Genomic DNA, 18,878 nt, shown 5'->3' with positions numbered 1-18,878 from the left:
ATCACTGCTGGAGTGTAATAAGATGTGATGATATCGGCTCCTCCTCTTATATCACTGCTGGAGTGTAATAAGATGTGATGATATCGGCTCCTCTTATATCACTGCTGGAGTGTAATAAGATGTGATGATATCGGCTCCTCCTCTTATATCACTGCTGGAGTGTAATAAGATGTGATGATATCCGCTCCTCTTATATCACTGCTGGAGTGTAATAAGATGGGATGATATCGGCTCCTCTTATATCACTGCTGGAGTGTAATAAGATGTGATGATATCGGCTCCTCCTCTTATATCACTGCTGGAGTGTAATAAGATGTGATGATATCGGCCGCTCCTCTTATATCACTGCTGGAGTGTAATAAGATGTGATGATATCGGCCGCTCCTCTTATATCACTGCTGGAGTGTAATAAGATGTGATGATATCGGCTCCTCCTCTTATATCACTGCTGGAGTGTAATAAGATGTGATGATATCGGCTCCTCCTCTTATATCACTGCTGGAGTGTAATAAGATGTGATGATATCGGCCGCTCCTCTTATATCACTGCTGGAGTGTAATAAGATGTGATGATATCGGCCGCTCCTCTTATATCACTGCTGGAGTGTAATAAGATGTGATGATATCGGCCGCTCCTCTTATATCACTGCTGGAGTGTAATAAGATGGGATGATATCGGCTCCTCCTCTTATATTACTGCTGGAGTGTAATAAGATGTGATGATATCGGCTCCTCCTCTTATATCACTGCTGGAGTGTAATAAGATGTGATGATATCGGCTCCTCCTCTTATATCACTGCTGGAGTGTAATAAGATGTGATGATATCGGCTCCTCCTCTTATATCACTGCTGGAGTGTAATAAGATGTGATGATATCGGCCGCTCCTCTTATATCACTGCTGGAGTGTAATAAGATGTGATGATATCGGCCGCTCCTCTTATATCACTGCTGGAGTGTAATAAGATGTGATGATATCGGCCGCTCTTCTTATATCACTGCTGGAGTGTAATAAGATGTGATGATATCGGCTCCTCTTATATCACTGCTGGAGTGTAATAAGATGTGATGATATCGGCTCCTCCTCTTATATCACTGCTGGAGTGTAATAAGATGTGATGATATCGGCCGCTCCTCTTATATCACTGCTGGAGTGTAATAAGATGTGATGATATCGGCTCCTCCCCTTATATCACTGCTGGAGTGTAATAAGATGGGATGATATCGGCTCCTCTTATATCACTGCTGGAGTGTAATAAGATGTGATGATATCGGCCGCTCCTCTTATATCACTGCTGGAGTGTAATAAGATGTGATGATATCGGCCGCTCCTCTTATATCACTGCTGGAGTGTAATAAGATGTGATGATATCGGCTCCTCCTCTTATATCACTGCTGGAGTGTAATAAGATGTGATGATATTGGCTCCTCCTCTTATATCACTGCTGGAGTGTAATAAGATGTGATGATATCGGCTCCTCCTCTTATATCACTGCTGGAGTGTAATAAGATGTGATGATATCGGCTCCTCTTATATCACTGCTGGAGTGTAATAAGATGTGATGATATCGGCTCCTCCTCTTATATCACTGCTGGAGTGTAATAAGATGTGATGATATCGGCTCCTCTTATATCACTGCTGGAGTGTAATAAGATGTGATGATATCAGCTCCTCCTCTTATATCACTGCTGGAGTGTAATAAGATGTGATGATATCGGCTCCTCCTCTTATATCACTGCTGGAGTGTAATAGGATGTGATGATATCAGCTCCTCCTCTTATATCACTGCTGGAGTGTAATAAGATGTGATGATATCGGCTCCTCCTCTTATATCACTGCTGGAGTGTAATAAGATGTGATGATATCGGCTCCTCCTCTTATATCACTGCTGGAGTGTAATAAGATGTGATGATATCAGCTCCTCTTATATCACTGCTGGAGTGTAATAGGATGTGATGATATCAGCTCCTCCTCTTATATCACTGCTGGAGTGTAATAAGATGTGATGATATCGGCTCCTCCTCTTATATCACTGCTGGAGTGTAATAAGATGTGATGATATCGGCTCCTCCTCTTATATCACTGCTGGAGTGTAATAAGATGTGATGATATCGGCTCCTCCTCTTATATCACTGCTGGAGTGTAATAAGATGGGATGATATCGGCTCCTCCTCTTATATCACTGCTGGAGTGTAATAAGATGTGATGATATCGGCTCCTCTTATATCACTGCTGGAGTGTAATAAGATGTGATGATATCGGCCGCTCCTCTTATATCACTGCTGGAGTGTAATAAGATGTGATGATATCAGCTCCTCTTATATCACTGCTGGAGTGTAATAAGATGTGATGATACCGGCTCCTCCTCTTATATCACTGCTGGAGTGTAATAACATGTGATGAGTATTACTATGGAGATATCCTGTTATATAACATCCTATAATAACTCCCCGATGCTCGTCTCCGTCTGTCGGTTGTTATTTCACTGTGAAATTTTACCAGGAAAGGAATAAAGCTGCACAGAAGAGAAGTCGGAGATGAAGGAGTTTGTGCGGAGCGTCTCCCGGACGCTTTCATGTGTCGCTGCAACTTAAAGAATTTCCATCAACTACAACAAGTTTTTTTGGAAGAGACGGGAGAGGAAGGAGTCAGCGCCGATCCTCAGCCCCAGGCGCATCATCTCCACATCTCTCACATTTCACAGCTTAACATCTCCAATAATGGTTTCCTTTACAGAGCGTGCTCGTATCTCACAATACTCACATCCAGAGCTGCACTCAGGATTCTGCAGGTGTCAGGTGCAAACAGTCAGTAAGCCCCAGCCTCCTGTCACATCAGTAATGTAACATGTATATTATAGTGTCATCACTATCCAACTATATCACCATGCCGTGCCGCAATACCCCAATATAGTGATAAATGATACCGCTTAAAGTACTCAAATAATACCACCATACAGTACTCACATGACACCACCATACAGTACTCAAATAACACCACCATACAGTACTCACAGGACACCACCATACAGTACTCACATGACACCACCATACAGTACTCACAGGACACCACCATACAGTACTCACAGGACACCACCATACAGTACTCACAGGACGACACCATACAGTACTCACATGACACCACCATACAGTACTCAAATAACACCACCATACAGTACTCAAATAACACCACCATACAGTACTCACATGACACCACCAAACAGTACTCAAATAACACCACCATACAGTACTCACATGACACCACCATACAGTACTCACAGGACACCACCATACAGTACTCACAGGACACCACCATACAGTACTCACATGACACCACCATACAGTACTCACAGGACACCACCATACAGTACTCACAGGACACCACCATACAGTACTCACATGACACCACCATACAGTACTCACATGACACCACCATACAGTACTCACAGGACACCACCATACAGTACTCACAGGACACCACCATACAGTACTCACAGGACACCACCATACAGTACTCAAATAACACCACCATACAGTACTCAAATAACACCACCATACAGTACTCACATGACACCACCATACAGTACTCAAATAACACCACCATACAGTACTCACATGACACCACCATACAGTACTCACATGACACCACCATACAGTACTCAAATAACACCACCATACAGTACTCAAATAATACCACCATACAGTACTCACATGACACCACCATACAGTACTCAAATAACGCCACCATACAGTACTCACATGACACCACCATACAGTACTCAAATAACGCCACCATACAGTACTCAAATAATACCACCATGCAGTACTCAAATAATACCACCATACAGTACTCAAATAACACCACCATACAGTACTCACAGGACACCACCATACAGTACTCACATGACACCACCATACAGTACTCACAGGACACCACCATACAGTACTCAAATAACACCACCATACAGTACTCACATGACACCACCATACAGTACTCACATGACGCCACCATACAGTACTCACATGACACCACCATACAGTACTCACATGACACCACCATACAGTACTCACAGGACACCACCATACAGTACTCAAATAACACCACCATACAGTACTCACATGACACCACCATACAGTACTCACATGACACCACCATACAGTACTCAAATAACGCCACCATACAGTACTCACAGGACACCACCATACAGTACTCACAGGACACCACCATACAGTACTCACAGGACACCACCATACAGTACTCACAGGACACCACCATACAGTACTCAAATAACACCACCATACAGTACTCACATGACACCACCATACAGTACTCACATGACACCACCATACAGTACTCAAATAACGCCACCATACAGTACTCAAATAATACCACCATGCAGTACTCAAATAATACCACCATACAGTACTCAAATAACACCACCATACAGTACTCACAGGACACCACCATACAGTACTCACATGACACCACCATACAGTACTCACAGGACACCACCACATAGTACTCACATGACACCACCATACAGTACTCACATGACACCACCATACAGTACTCACATGACGCCACCATACAGTACTCACATGACACCACCATACAGTACTCACATGACACCACCATACAGTACTCAAATAACGCCACCATACAGTACTCAAATAATACCACCATACAGTACTCAAATAACTCCACCATACAGTACTCAAATAATACCACCATACAGTACTCAAATAATACCACCATACAGTACTCGAATAACACCACCATACAGTACTCGAATAACACCACCATACAGTACTCAAATAACTCCACCATACAGTACTCAAATAACGCCACCATACAGTACTCAAATAATACCACCATACAGTACTCAAATAATACCACCATACAGTACTCAAATAACACCACCATACAGTACTCAAATAATACCACCATACAGTACTCAAATAATACCACCATACAGTACTCAAATAACACCACCATACAGTACTCAAATAACACCACCATACAGTACTCGAATGACACCGGCAAACAGAATACCACCATACACTGCTGAAACAATACCCTTATACCCTGTCCAAATAATACCACTATATACTGCTTACATGATACCGCCATATGCTGCTTAAATAATACCACTATACACTGCTCACATAATGGCGTCATACGCTACTCAAATAACACAACTACAAACTGTTTAAATGATACCGCCACACACTGCCCAAATAATACCCCTATACAGTGTTCAAATGATACCACTATTTCTGGAGAAGTAACACAGTACAAAAATGATACCAAGATATTGAAAAAACACTTAACCATAAAGTTTTAAAATAATACCGCTATACAATTCACTTTATATATCACCATACAGTACTCAGATAATAGCAATGTGATTCATAAATAATAACTTCATACAACTGTCAGTGACTTGTGCGGAGGACACTATAGCACATAGGGACACGCCGGGGGGGTCCTGCGCGGCCAAGATGTGTGATAAGTGTTTGGGAATGACATGTGTGATAAACCTGTACATATCCAGCGCTGGTAATGGGAAGACAGCAGGGGAGGGCGCCCCCCACTGCACTGCACTGTCAGTGGCGCTTTACTATAGGTAATTGGTAAAAGCGCCACTCTGCCGCCACCGCTATACATTGACAGATAATTTCTATGGGATGAGACTCTTTGGCTGAGTCTGATTGGAAAATTGTAAACTGCTATAAAAGGATACATTGTATCTCCTGGCAGTGTATCACTCCAGTAGTGCTGCACCTGAATTCTATGAACGGGCGACCACGTAACGGCAGGATGTGCCACGCCCTCTGGAGCAAAACTCCCATCTGAGATGTCCATATGTCTCAACAGGTTCACGGGCTTGACAACCCCTTTAATTCAGAAACGGCTTCCAGGATGGCCACCAACAAGAGCCTTGGGTCATAATTCCAGAGTACAGCAAGAGACAACCCGTTCTGAAGGCTAAGGGGTTAATGAAAGGTGGGTCACAGAATCATTTCATTGGGGGGAGGGGGGGGGGCAGTACCAGTATACTCAGGGGTGGGTCTTAAATGTTAATCTATGATCCTTTCCATTTGATGATGCAAAGGTCATATGGAGGTCCTGCACAAATTCTTACTAAAAGCATAAGGCAAATTAAGGTTGCACCTTTACTACAACAACCATAAAACACCTATAGTAACCATATAGTACACACTATGCACCTACACTCAGTACATAGTACACACTGTGCACCTATACTCTGGACATATTACACACTGTGCTCCTATACTCTGTACATAGTACACACTGTGCACCTACACTCTGTACATAGTACACACTGTGCTCCTATACTCTGTACATAGTACACACTGTGCTCCTATACTCTGTACATAGTACACACTATGCACCTATACTCTGTACATAGTACACACTGTGCACCTACACTCTGTACATAGTACACACTGTGCTCCTATATTCTGTACATAGTACACACTGTGCACCTATACTCTGTACATAGTACACACTGTGCACCTACACTCTGTACATAGTACACACTGTGTACCTATACTCTGGACATAGTACACACTGTGCTCCTATACTCTGTACATAGTACACACTGTGCACCTACATTCTGTACATAGTACACACTGTGCTCCTATACTCTGTACATAGTACACACTGTGCTCCTATACTCTGTACATAGTAAACACTGTGCACCTATACTCTGGACATAGTACACACTGTGCTCCTATACTCTGTACATAGTACACACTGTGCACCTATACTCTATACATAGTACACACTGTGCACCTATACTCTGTACATAGTACACACTGTGCTCCTATACTCTGTACATAGTACACACTGTGCTCCTATACTCTGTACATAGTACACACTGTGCACCTACACTCTGTACATAGTACACACTGTGCTCCTATACTCTGTACATAGTACACACTGTGCTCCTATACTCTGTACATAGTACACACTGTGCTCCTATACTCTGTACATAGTACACACTGTGCACCTATACTCTGTACATAGTACACACTGTGCTCCTATACTCTGTACATAGTACACACTGTGCACCTATACTCTATACATAGTACACACTGTGCACCTATACTCTGTACATAGTACACACTGTGCTCCTATACTCTGTACATAGTACACACTGTGCTCCTATACTCTGTACATAGTACACACTGTGCACCTACACTCTGCACATAGTACACACTGTGCTCCTATACTCTGTACATAGTACACACTGTGCTCCTATACTCTGTACATAGTACACACTGTGCACCTATACTCTGGACATAGTACACACTGTGCTCCTATACTCTGTACATAGTACACACTGTGCACCTATACTCTGTACATAGTACACACTGTGCTCCTATACTCTGTACATAGTACACACTGTGCACCTATACTCTGTACATAGTACACACTGTGCACCTATACTCTGTACATAGTACACACTGTGCACCTATACTCTGGACATAGTACACACTGTGCACCTATACTCTGTACATAGTACACACTGTGCACCTATACTCTGTACATAGTACACACTGTGCTCCTATACTCTGTACATAGTACACACTGTGCTCCTATACTCTGTACATAGTACACACTGTGCTCCTATACTCTGTACATAGTACACACTATGCACCTATACTCTGTACATAGTACACACTGTGCTCCTATACTCTGTACATAGTACACACTATGCACCTATACTCTGTACATAGTACACACTGTGCACCTATACTCTGTACATAGTACACACTGTGCTCCTATACTCTGTACATAGTACACACTGTGCTCCTATACTCTGTACATAGTACACACTATGCACCTATACTCTGTACATAGTACACACTGTGCTCCTATACTCTGTACATAGTACACACTGTGCTCCTATACTCTGTACATAGTACACACTGTGCACCTATACTCTGTACATAGTACACACTGTGCTCCTATACTCTGGACATAGTACACACTGTGCACCTATACTCTGTACATAGTACACACTGTGCTCCTATACTCTGTACATAGTACACACTGTGCTCCTATACTCTGTATATAGTACACACTGTGCACCTATACTCTGGACATAGTACACACTGTGCTCCTACACTCTGTACATAGTACACACTGTACACCTATACTCTGTACATAGTACACACTGTGCACCTATACTCTGTACATAGTACACACTGTGCTCCTATACTCTGTACATAGTCCACACAGTGCACCTATACTCTGTACATAGTCCACACTGTGCACCTATACTCTGTACATAGTACACACTGTGCACCTATACTCTGTACATAGTACACACTGTGCACCTATACTCTGTACATAGTACACACTGTGCACCTATACTCTGGACATAGTCCACACTGTGCACCTATACTCTGTACATAGTACACACTGTACACCTATACTCTGTACATAGTACACACTGTGCACCTATACTCTGGACATAGTACACACTGTGCACCTACACTCTGTACATAGTACACACTGTGCACCTACACTCTGTACATAGTACACACTGTGCTCCTATACTCTGTACATAGTACACACTGTGCACCTACACTCTGTACATAGTACACACTGTGCACCTATACTCTGTACATAGTACACACTGTGCTCCTATACTCTGTACATAGTACACACTGTGCACCTACACTCTGTACATAGTACACACTGTGCTCCTATACTCTGTACATAGTACACACTGTGCACCTACACTCTGTACATAGTACACACTGTGCACCTATACTCTGGACATAGTACACACTGTGCTCCTACACTCTGTACATAGTACACACTGTGCACCTATACTCTGTACATAGTACACACTGTGCACCTATACTCTGTACAGAGTACACACTGTGCACCTATACTCTGTACATAGTCCACACTGTGCACCTATACTCTGTACATAGTACACACTGTGCACCTACACTCTGTACATAGTACACACTGTGTACCTATACTCTGGACATAGTACACACTGTGCTCCTATACTCTGTACATAGTACACACTGTGCACCTACACTCGGTACATAGTACACACTGTGCTCCTATACTCTGTACATAGTACACACTGTGCACCTACACTCTGTACATAGTACACACTGTGCACCTATACTCTGGACATAGTACACACTGTGCTCCTACACTCTGTACATAGTACACACTGTGTACCTATACTCTGGACATAGTACACAATGTGCTCCTTTACTCTGTACATAGTACACACTGTGCACCTACACTCTGTACATAGTACACACTGTGCTCCTATACTCTGTACATAGTACACACTGTGCACCTACACTCTGTACATAGTACACACTGTGCACCTATACTCTGGACATAGTACACACTGTGCTCCTATACTCTGTACATAGTCCACACAGTGCACCTATACTCTGTACATAGTCCACACTGTGCACCTATACTCTGTACATAGTACACACTGTGCACCTATACTCTGTACATAGTACACACTGTGCACCTATACTCTGTACATAGTACACACTGTGCACCTATACTCTGGACATAGTCCACACTGTGCACCTATACTCTGTACATAGTACACACTGTACACCTATACTCTGTACATAGTACACACTGTGCACCTATACTCTGGACATAGTACACACTGTGCACCTACACTCTGTACATAGTACACACTGTGCACCTACACTCTGTACATAGTACACACTGTGCTCCTATACTCTGTACATAGTACACACTGTGCACCTACACTCTGTACATAGTACACACTGTGCACCTACACTCTGTACATAGTACACACTGTGCTCCTATACTCTGTACATAGTACACACTGTGCACCTACACTCTGTACATAGTACACACTGTGCTCCTATACTCTGTACATAGTACACACTGTGCACCTACACTCTGTACATAGTACACACTGTGCACCTATACTCTGGACATAGTACACACTGTGCTCCTACACTCTGTACATAGTACACACTGTGCACCTATACTCTGTACATAGTACACACTGTGCACCCATACTCTGTACATAGTACACACTGTGCACCTATACTCTGTACATAGCCCACACTGTGCACCTATACTCTGTACATAGTACACACTGTGCACCTACACTCTGTACATAGTACACACTGTGTACCTATACTCTGGACATAGTACACACTGTGCTCCTATACTCTGTACATAGTACACACTGTGCACCTACACTCGTTACATAGTACACACTGTGCTCCTATACTCTGTACATAGTACACACTGTGCACCTACACTCTGTACATAGTACACACTGTGCACCTATACTCTGGACATAGTACACACTGTGCTCCTACACTCTGTACATAGTACACACTGTGTACCTATACTCTGGACATAGTACACACTGTGCTCCTACACTCTGTACATAGTACACACTGTGTACCTATACTCTGGACATAGTACACACTGTGCTCCTATACTCTGTACATAGTACACACTGTGCACCTACACTCTGTACATAGTACACACTGTGCTCCTATACTCTGTACATAGTACACACTGTGCACCTACACTCTGTACATAGTACACACTGTGCACCTATACTCTGGACATAGTACACACTGTGCTCCTACACTCTGTACATAGTACACACTGTGCACCTATACTCTGTACATAGTACACACTGTGCACCTATACTCTGGACATAGTACACACTGTGCACCTATACTCTGGACATAGTACACACTGTGCACCTATACTCTGGACATAGTACACACTGTACACCTATACTCTGTACATAGTACACACTGTGCACCTATACTCTGTACATAGTACACACTGTGCACCTACACTCTGTACATAGTACACACTGTGCACCTACACTCTGTACATAGTACACACTGTGCACCTATACTCTGTACATAGTACACACTGTGCACCTATACTCTGTACATAGTACACACTGTGCACCTACACTCTGTACATAGTACACACTGTGCTGCTATACTCTGGACATAGTCCACACAGTGCACCTATACTCTGTACATAGTACACACTGTGCACCTATACTCTGTACATAGTACACACTGTGCTCCTATACTCTGGACATAGTCCACACTATGCACCTATACTCTGGACATAGTACACACTGTGCACCTATACTCTGGACATAGTCCACACTGTGCACCTATACTCTGTACATAGTCCACACTGTGCACCTATACTCTGGACATAGTCCACACTGTGCACCTATACTCTGTACATAGTCCACACTGTGCACCTATACTCTGTACATAGTACACACTGTGCTCCTATACTCTGTACATAGTACACACTGTGCACCTATACTCTGGACATAGTCCACACTGTGCACCTACACTCTGTACATAGTACACACTGTGCACCTACACTCTGTACATAGTACACACTGTGCACCTACACTCTGTACATAGTACACACTGTGCTCCTATACTCTGTACATAGTACACACTGTGCACCTACACTCTGTACATAGTACACACTGTGCTCCTATACTCTGTACATAGTACACACTGTGCTCCTATACTCTGTACATAGTACACACTGTGCACCAACACTCTGTACATAGTACACACTGTGCTCCTATACTCTGTACACAGTACACACTGTGCACCTATACTCTGGACATAGTCCACACTGTGCACCTATACTCTGTACATAGTACACACTGTGCTCCTATACTCTGTACATAGTACACACTGTGCTCCTATTCTCTGTACATAGTCCACACAGTGCACCTATACTCTGTACATAGTACACACTGTGCACCTATACTCTGTACATAGTACACACTGTGCTCCTATACTCTGGACATAGTACACACTGTGCACCTATACTCTATAAATAGTACACACTGTGCACCTATACTCTGGACATAGTCCACACTGTGCACCTATACTCTGTACATAGTACACACTGTGCACCTATACTATGGACATAGTCCACACTGTGCTCCTATACTCTGTACATAGTACACACTGTGCTCCTATACTCTGTACATAGTACACACTGTGCACCTATACTCTGTACATAGTACACACTGTGCTCCTATACTCTGGACATAGTACACACTGTGCACCTATACTCTGTACATAGTACACACTGTGCACCTATACTCTGGACATAGTACACACTGTGCACCTATACTCTGTACATAGTACACACTGTGCTCCTATACTCTGTACATAGTACACACTGTGCTCCTATACTCTGTACATAGTACACACTATGCACCTATACTCTGTACATAGTACACACTGTGCTCCTATACTCTGGACATAGTACACACTGTGCACCTATACTCTGTACATAGTACACACTGTGCACCTATACTCTGGACATAGTACACACTGTGTACCTATACTCTGTACATAGTACACACTGTGCTCCTAATCTCTGTACATAGTACACACTGTGCACCTATACTCTATACATAGTACACACTGTGCACCTATACTCTGGACATAGTCCACACTGTGCACCTACACTCTATACATGGTACACACTGTGCACCTACACTCTGTACATAGTACACACTGTGCACCTACACTCTGTACATAGTACACACTGTGCACCTACACTCTGTACATAGTACACACTGTGCTCCTATACTCTGTACATAGTACACACTGTGCACCTACACTCTGTACATAGTACACACTGTGCTCCTATACTCTGTACATAGTACACACTGTGCTCCTATACTCTGTATATAGTACACACTGTGCACCAACACTCTGTGCATAGTACACACTGTGCTCCTATACTCTGTACATAGTACACACTGTGCACCTATACTCTGGACATAGTCCACACTGTGCACCTATACTCTGTACATAGTACACACTGTGCTCCTATACTCTGTACATAGTACACACTGTGCTCCTATTCTCTGTACATAGTCCACACAGTGCACCTATACTCTGTACATAGTACACACTGTGCACCTATACTCTGTACATAGTACACACTGTGCTCCTATACTCTGGACATAGTCCACACTATGCACCTATACTCTGGACATAGTCCACACTATGCACCTATACTCTGTACATAGTACACACTGTGCTCCTATACTCTGTACATAGTACACACTGTGCTCCTATACTCTGGACATAGTACACACTGTGCACCTATACTCTGTACATAGTACACACTGTGCTCCTATACTCTGTACATAGTACACACTGTGTACCTATACTCTGTACATAGTACACACTGTGCACCTATACTCTGTACATAGTACACACTGTGCACCTATACTCTGGACATAGTACACACTGTGTACCTATACTCTGTACATAGTACACACTGTGCTCCTAAACTCTGTACATAGTACACACTGTGCACCTACACTCTGTACATAGTACACACTGTGCACCTATACTCTGTACATAGTACACACTGTGCACCTATACTCTGTACATAGTACACACTGTGCACCTATACTCTGTACATAGTACACACTGTGCTCCTATACTCTGTACATAGTACACACTGTGCTCCTATACTCTGTACATAGTACACACTATGCACCTATACTCTGTACATAGTACACACTGTGCTCCTATACTCTGTACATAGTACACACTGTGCTCCTATACTCTGTACATAGTACACACTGTGCACCTACACTCTGTACATAGTACACACTGTGCTCCTATACTCTGTACATAGTACACACTGTGCACCTATACTCTGTACATAGTACACACTGTGCTCCTATACTCTGGACATAGTACACACTGTGCACCTATACTCTGGACATAGTACACACTGTGCTCCTATACTCTGTACATAGTACACACTGTGCACCTACACTCTGTACATAGTACACACTGTGCTCCTATACTCTGTACATAGTACACACTGTGCTCCTATACTCTGTATATAGTACACACTGTGCACCAACACTCTGTGCATAGTACACACTGTGCTCCTATACTCTGTACATAGTACACACTGTGCACCTATACTCTGGACATAGTCCACACTGTGCACCTATACTCTGTACATAGTACACACTGTGCTCCTATACTCTGTACATAGTACACACTGTGCTCCTATTCTCTGTACATAGTCCACACAGTGCACCTATACTCTGTACATAGTACACACTGTGCACCTATACTCTGTACATAGTACACACTGTGCTCCTATACTCTGGACATAGTCCACACTATGCACCTATACTCTGGACATAGTCCACACTATGCACCTATACTCTGTACATAGTACACACTGTGCTCCTATACTCTGTACATAGTACACACTGTGCTCCTATACTCTGGACATAGTACACACTGTGCACCTATACTCTGTACATAGTACACACTGTGCTCCTATACTCTGTACATAGTACACACTGTGTACCTATACTCTGTACATAGTACACACTGTGCACCTATACTCTGTACATAGTACACACTGTGCACCTATACTCTGGACATAGTACACACTGTGTACCTATACTCTGTACATAGTACACACTGTGCTCCTAAACTCTGTACATAGTACACACTGTGCACCTACACTCTGTACATAGTACACACTGTGCACCTATACTCTGTACATAGTACACACTGTGCACCTATACTCTGTACATAGTACACACTGTGCACCTATACTCTGTACATAGTACACACTGTGCTCCTATACTCTGTACATAGTACACACTGTGCTCCTATACTCTGTACATAGTACACACTATGCACCTATACTCTGTACATAGTACACACTGTGCTCCTATACTCTGTACATAGTACACACTGTGCTCCTATACTCTGGACATAGTACACACTATGCACCTATACTCTGTACATAGTACACACTGTGCTCCTATACTCTGTACATAGTACACACTGTGCACCTATACTCTGTACATAGTACACACTGTGCTCCTATACTCTGGACATAGTACACACTGTGCACCTATACTCTGGACATAGTACACACTGTGTACCTATACTCTGTGCATAGTACACACTGTGCTCCTAAACTCTGTACATAGTACACACTGTGCACCTACACTCTGTACATAGTACACACTGTGCACCTATACTCTGTACATAGTACACACTGTGCACCTATACTCTGTACATAGTACACACTGTGCACCAACACTCTGTACATAGTACACACTGTGCACCTATACTCTGTACATAGTACACACTGTGCACCTATACTCTGTACATAGTACACACTGTGCTCCTATACTCTGTACATAGTACACACTGTGCTCCTATACTCTGTACATAGTACACACTATGCACCTATACTCTGTACATAGTACACACTGTGCTCCTATACTCTGTACATAGTACACACTATGCACCTATACTCTGTACATAGTACACACTGTGCACCTATACTCTGTACATAGTACACACTATGCACCTATACTCTGTACATAGTACGCACTGTGCACCTATACTCTGTACATAGTACACACTGTGCACCTATACTCTGTACATAGTCCACACTGTGCACCTAGTCTTGATCTGTACTGTGTATAATATATAGGTGTGCAGTACAGGCCCCTCCCCCGCCGGGTCATATAATACATGTAATATAATAATATTATGTATCTAGGCTGCATTCTTTGTATATTTAGGGCGAAGTGTTTGGCCCAGATTTGTTTGATAAATGAGGATTTTGTCTCTTCCGTCTCCGCCGGCGATCCGCCATACTCGTGATTGATTACTAATGTAAATTCTCTTCTAGCAGCCTGAAGATTCTGTCTAAAGTTTGTGAGGATAAAGCAGGTTTAAAGGATGGATCCAACTTCTCCAAAAAAATAAAAAATTAAGCAGCTTTGCAAATAATTTAAGTCACACAATATCCTACCATTTCAGGTACACAGCTCTCATGCAGACTGATGAGTCTCCATGGTAACAGACTACAAACAAACCCTGATGTAGTCAGCGTATGATTATACCCCAGTTACATTCGAATTAGACCACAGATATCTGTTTAATGATCTGCCACAATGAAATCCAACTGACACACAGGAAACCAGCAGGATTCTGCAATTCTTGATGCAGCTTTGGATGTGACTAGAGTATACGGCTGTGCTTAGTAAGAGATAGCCAACTACTTAATTCTGTCAGAGGATCTCACCTGACAAAATCCAAACAGGAAAACAGCAGATTTCTGGAATTTGCGAATGCAGCTTTGGATGTGTCTAGAGTAGAAGACATCATGTATGATATGTAAAGCGAACAATCATTTTTTGATATCTGTGATATTTCTGCCATATCTGTCCATGGATTGAGTGCAGCTCTGCAGCCCAACATATTCAAAGGAAAGCAGCAGAATTTTGGAATTGTCGATGCAGCTTTGGATGTAACTTGCAAAACACTTTGATATGTAACAGATAACATTAATAAGTAACATTGTTCATTCCATTATAAAACTTTGTTTAATGTATTTAGTATTGCTGCCATGCTCTACAGCCCAAACAGGAAAGCTGCAGAATATTGGAACTCTTTTGGCAGCTTTGGTTGTAACTAGAGAAATAAAATGTATGCAATATATAAAGCTGAGCACAGTATATAAGTTATAGTGTTACACGTTTTGTGGGTTAGGTTTAGTGCTGAAGCTCAGCTATACAGTCCAACCCAGTAAGAGGAAGGGAAGAGAATTCTGGAATCCTCAATACAGCTTTGGATGTGACTAGAGTATAAAACACTTCAGTATTTGTAAAGTATAGTGCCGTATTAGACTTATAGTGCCATATCTGGTAATGGGTTGCGGCCCTGCTCTAACTTAGGGAATTGACAGAATTCGGAAATAATCAATACCGCTTTGGATGTGACTAGAGTATAAAACACTTCAGCTATGTAAAGTATAAACATATTTCATTCATAACAACATTTCTGTCCATGGGTTCTGTTTAGTATTTGAATGCAGCCTAGTATTGGGATAGCAGTACAATTCTGGAATCCTCAATACAGCTTTGGATGTGACTAGAGTATAAAACACTGCAGTATTGGATTTGTAAAGTACAGTACAATATTAGACTTATAGTTGCTTATCTGGTAATTGGTTGTGTACAGTGTTGCAGCCCTGCTCTAACCTAGGAAATCAACAAAATTCTGAAATAATCAATACAGCTTTGGATGTGACTAGAGTACAAAATGCATCAGTACATGATATGTAAAGTATAAACATATTTCATTCATAACATAATTTCTGTCCATGAGTTGTGTACTATTTGAATGCAGCCTAGTATCGGGACAGCTATAAAATTCTGGAATCCTCTATACAGCTTTGGATGTGACTAGAGTATAAAACACTTCAGTATTGGATTTGTACTACAGTACCATGTTAGACTTATGGTGCCATAGCTGGTAATGGGTTGCGTACAGTGTTGTGGCCCTGCTCTAACCTAGGAAATCAACAGAATTCTGATATACTCAATACAGCTTTGGATGTGACTAGAGTATAAAATGCATCCTTACATGATAGGTAAACCATATAGATATTTAATTCATAATGTCATTATTGTCCGTCCATTGGTTCTGCCTAATATTTGAATTCAGCCTAGTATTGAGAAAGCAGTCAAATTCTGGAATCCTCAACGCCGATTTGGATGTGACTAGAGTATAAACCCCATCACTATATGATTTAATAATAATTAATAAGACGGATTGAACATACAAACTCTTTGCAGATGTTGACCTGGATGGGAATTGAACCCAGGAGCCCAGCGCTGCAAGGCTGTAGTGCTAACCAGTGAGCCACTGTGCTGCAAGGCTGTAGTGCTAACCACTGAGCCACTGTGCTGCAAGGCTGTAGTGCTAACCACTGAGCCACTGTGCTGCCTACATGCACAGCAGAGAATGTAATTGATTTATATTGCCGTCTTTCTCCATCCACTGCATCTATTGCCCTAAAAACCAACCTACTTATAGTAAGTCAGCAGATTCTGGATTCACCAAGCAGCTCTGGGTGTGACTAGAGTGTAGACCACTTCAGTATCTGATATGTAACACATCAGTAAGTGCGTATGATGTGCTTTAAAATGTCACAATATAGATTGTGCCTGACATTGCAGCTAAGTGGCTTTAAAGCGATGGCGGAAAAGTTGCAATACCGTGTGCAACCTGAGAGCAGGGGAGGCGCTGTTTCTAAAAAAAATCAGCCAAATTCCTATAACTGCAGCAATATAAGAAGACGTCTTCCTTTGTAGCGGGATTAACAGGACCAGACGGGAAAGGATTTGACCAGATCTTGTGCCGTGAATACAAGAAAATTACAATCAGCGGCGCCTCTTAAGGAACACAATAGGTGATATCTTCAGCCGCGATGCGACAATCGTCCTTTTATTTCCCGGCTGCGGTGGATGAGGCTCGCAATTGGCTGCGAATTTGTCACTTGTTAAAACCTATTAGGAAAATGAGTGTAAAGTCGCGGTGTCATTAAAGACATAAAGGTAGAAGGGAAATGTGAAGAGGAAGGCGATGGATGTAATGGAGCCACTCATCCAGCAGCTCATCATCACTTCAAAGGATACGACTCCGCACGTGTCTGATGCTAATCCTCATCTGTAAGGAGACGCTCCACAGGTGTCAGACCCTTGTACCAGGCGTAGGGGAGACACTTCAAAAAATTGTATAGATAAGGAGACTGGTGGATGTACTAAGTGTCCTCACACTGCTGTGCGCTGTGCTCTCTGTAGCAAAGGGACTGTAAAATATAGATCCGTATTCCAGAAGTGTATCTTCCCTAAGTGCGTAGTGGGTGTCTCCTCACACTGCTGTGCTCTGTGCTCTCTGTAGCAAAGGGACTGTAAAATATAGATCCG

The 18,878-nt window shown here is 42.5% G+C and overlaps 1 protein-coding gene across 2 annotated transcripts in view; it reads right to left on the bottom strand.

Moving 5' to 3' along the window:
- NELL1 (neural EGFL like 1) overlaps window positions 1-18,878 on the bottom strand; it is a 534,618-nt gene that overhangs the window by 263,104 nt on the left and 252,636 nt on the right. The gene's annotated exons all lie outside the window — the stretch shown is intronic.

Source organism: Engystomops pustulosus, chromosome 7 (genome assembly GCF_040894005.1).
Source record: "Engystomops pustulosus chromosome 7, aEngPut4.maternal, whole genome shotgun sequence".
In the NCBI taxonomy this organism is placed as follows: domain Eukaryota; kingdom Metazoa; phylum Chordata; class Amphibia; order Anura; family Leptodactylidae; genus Engystomops; species Engystomops pustulosus.
This window is presented reverse-complemented; position numbering and strand designations above follow the sequence as displayed.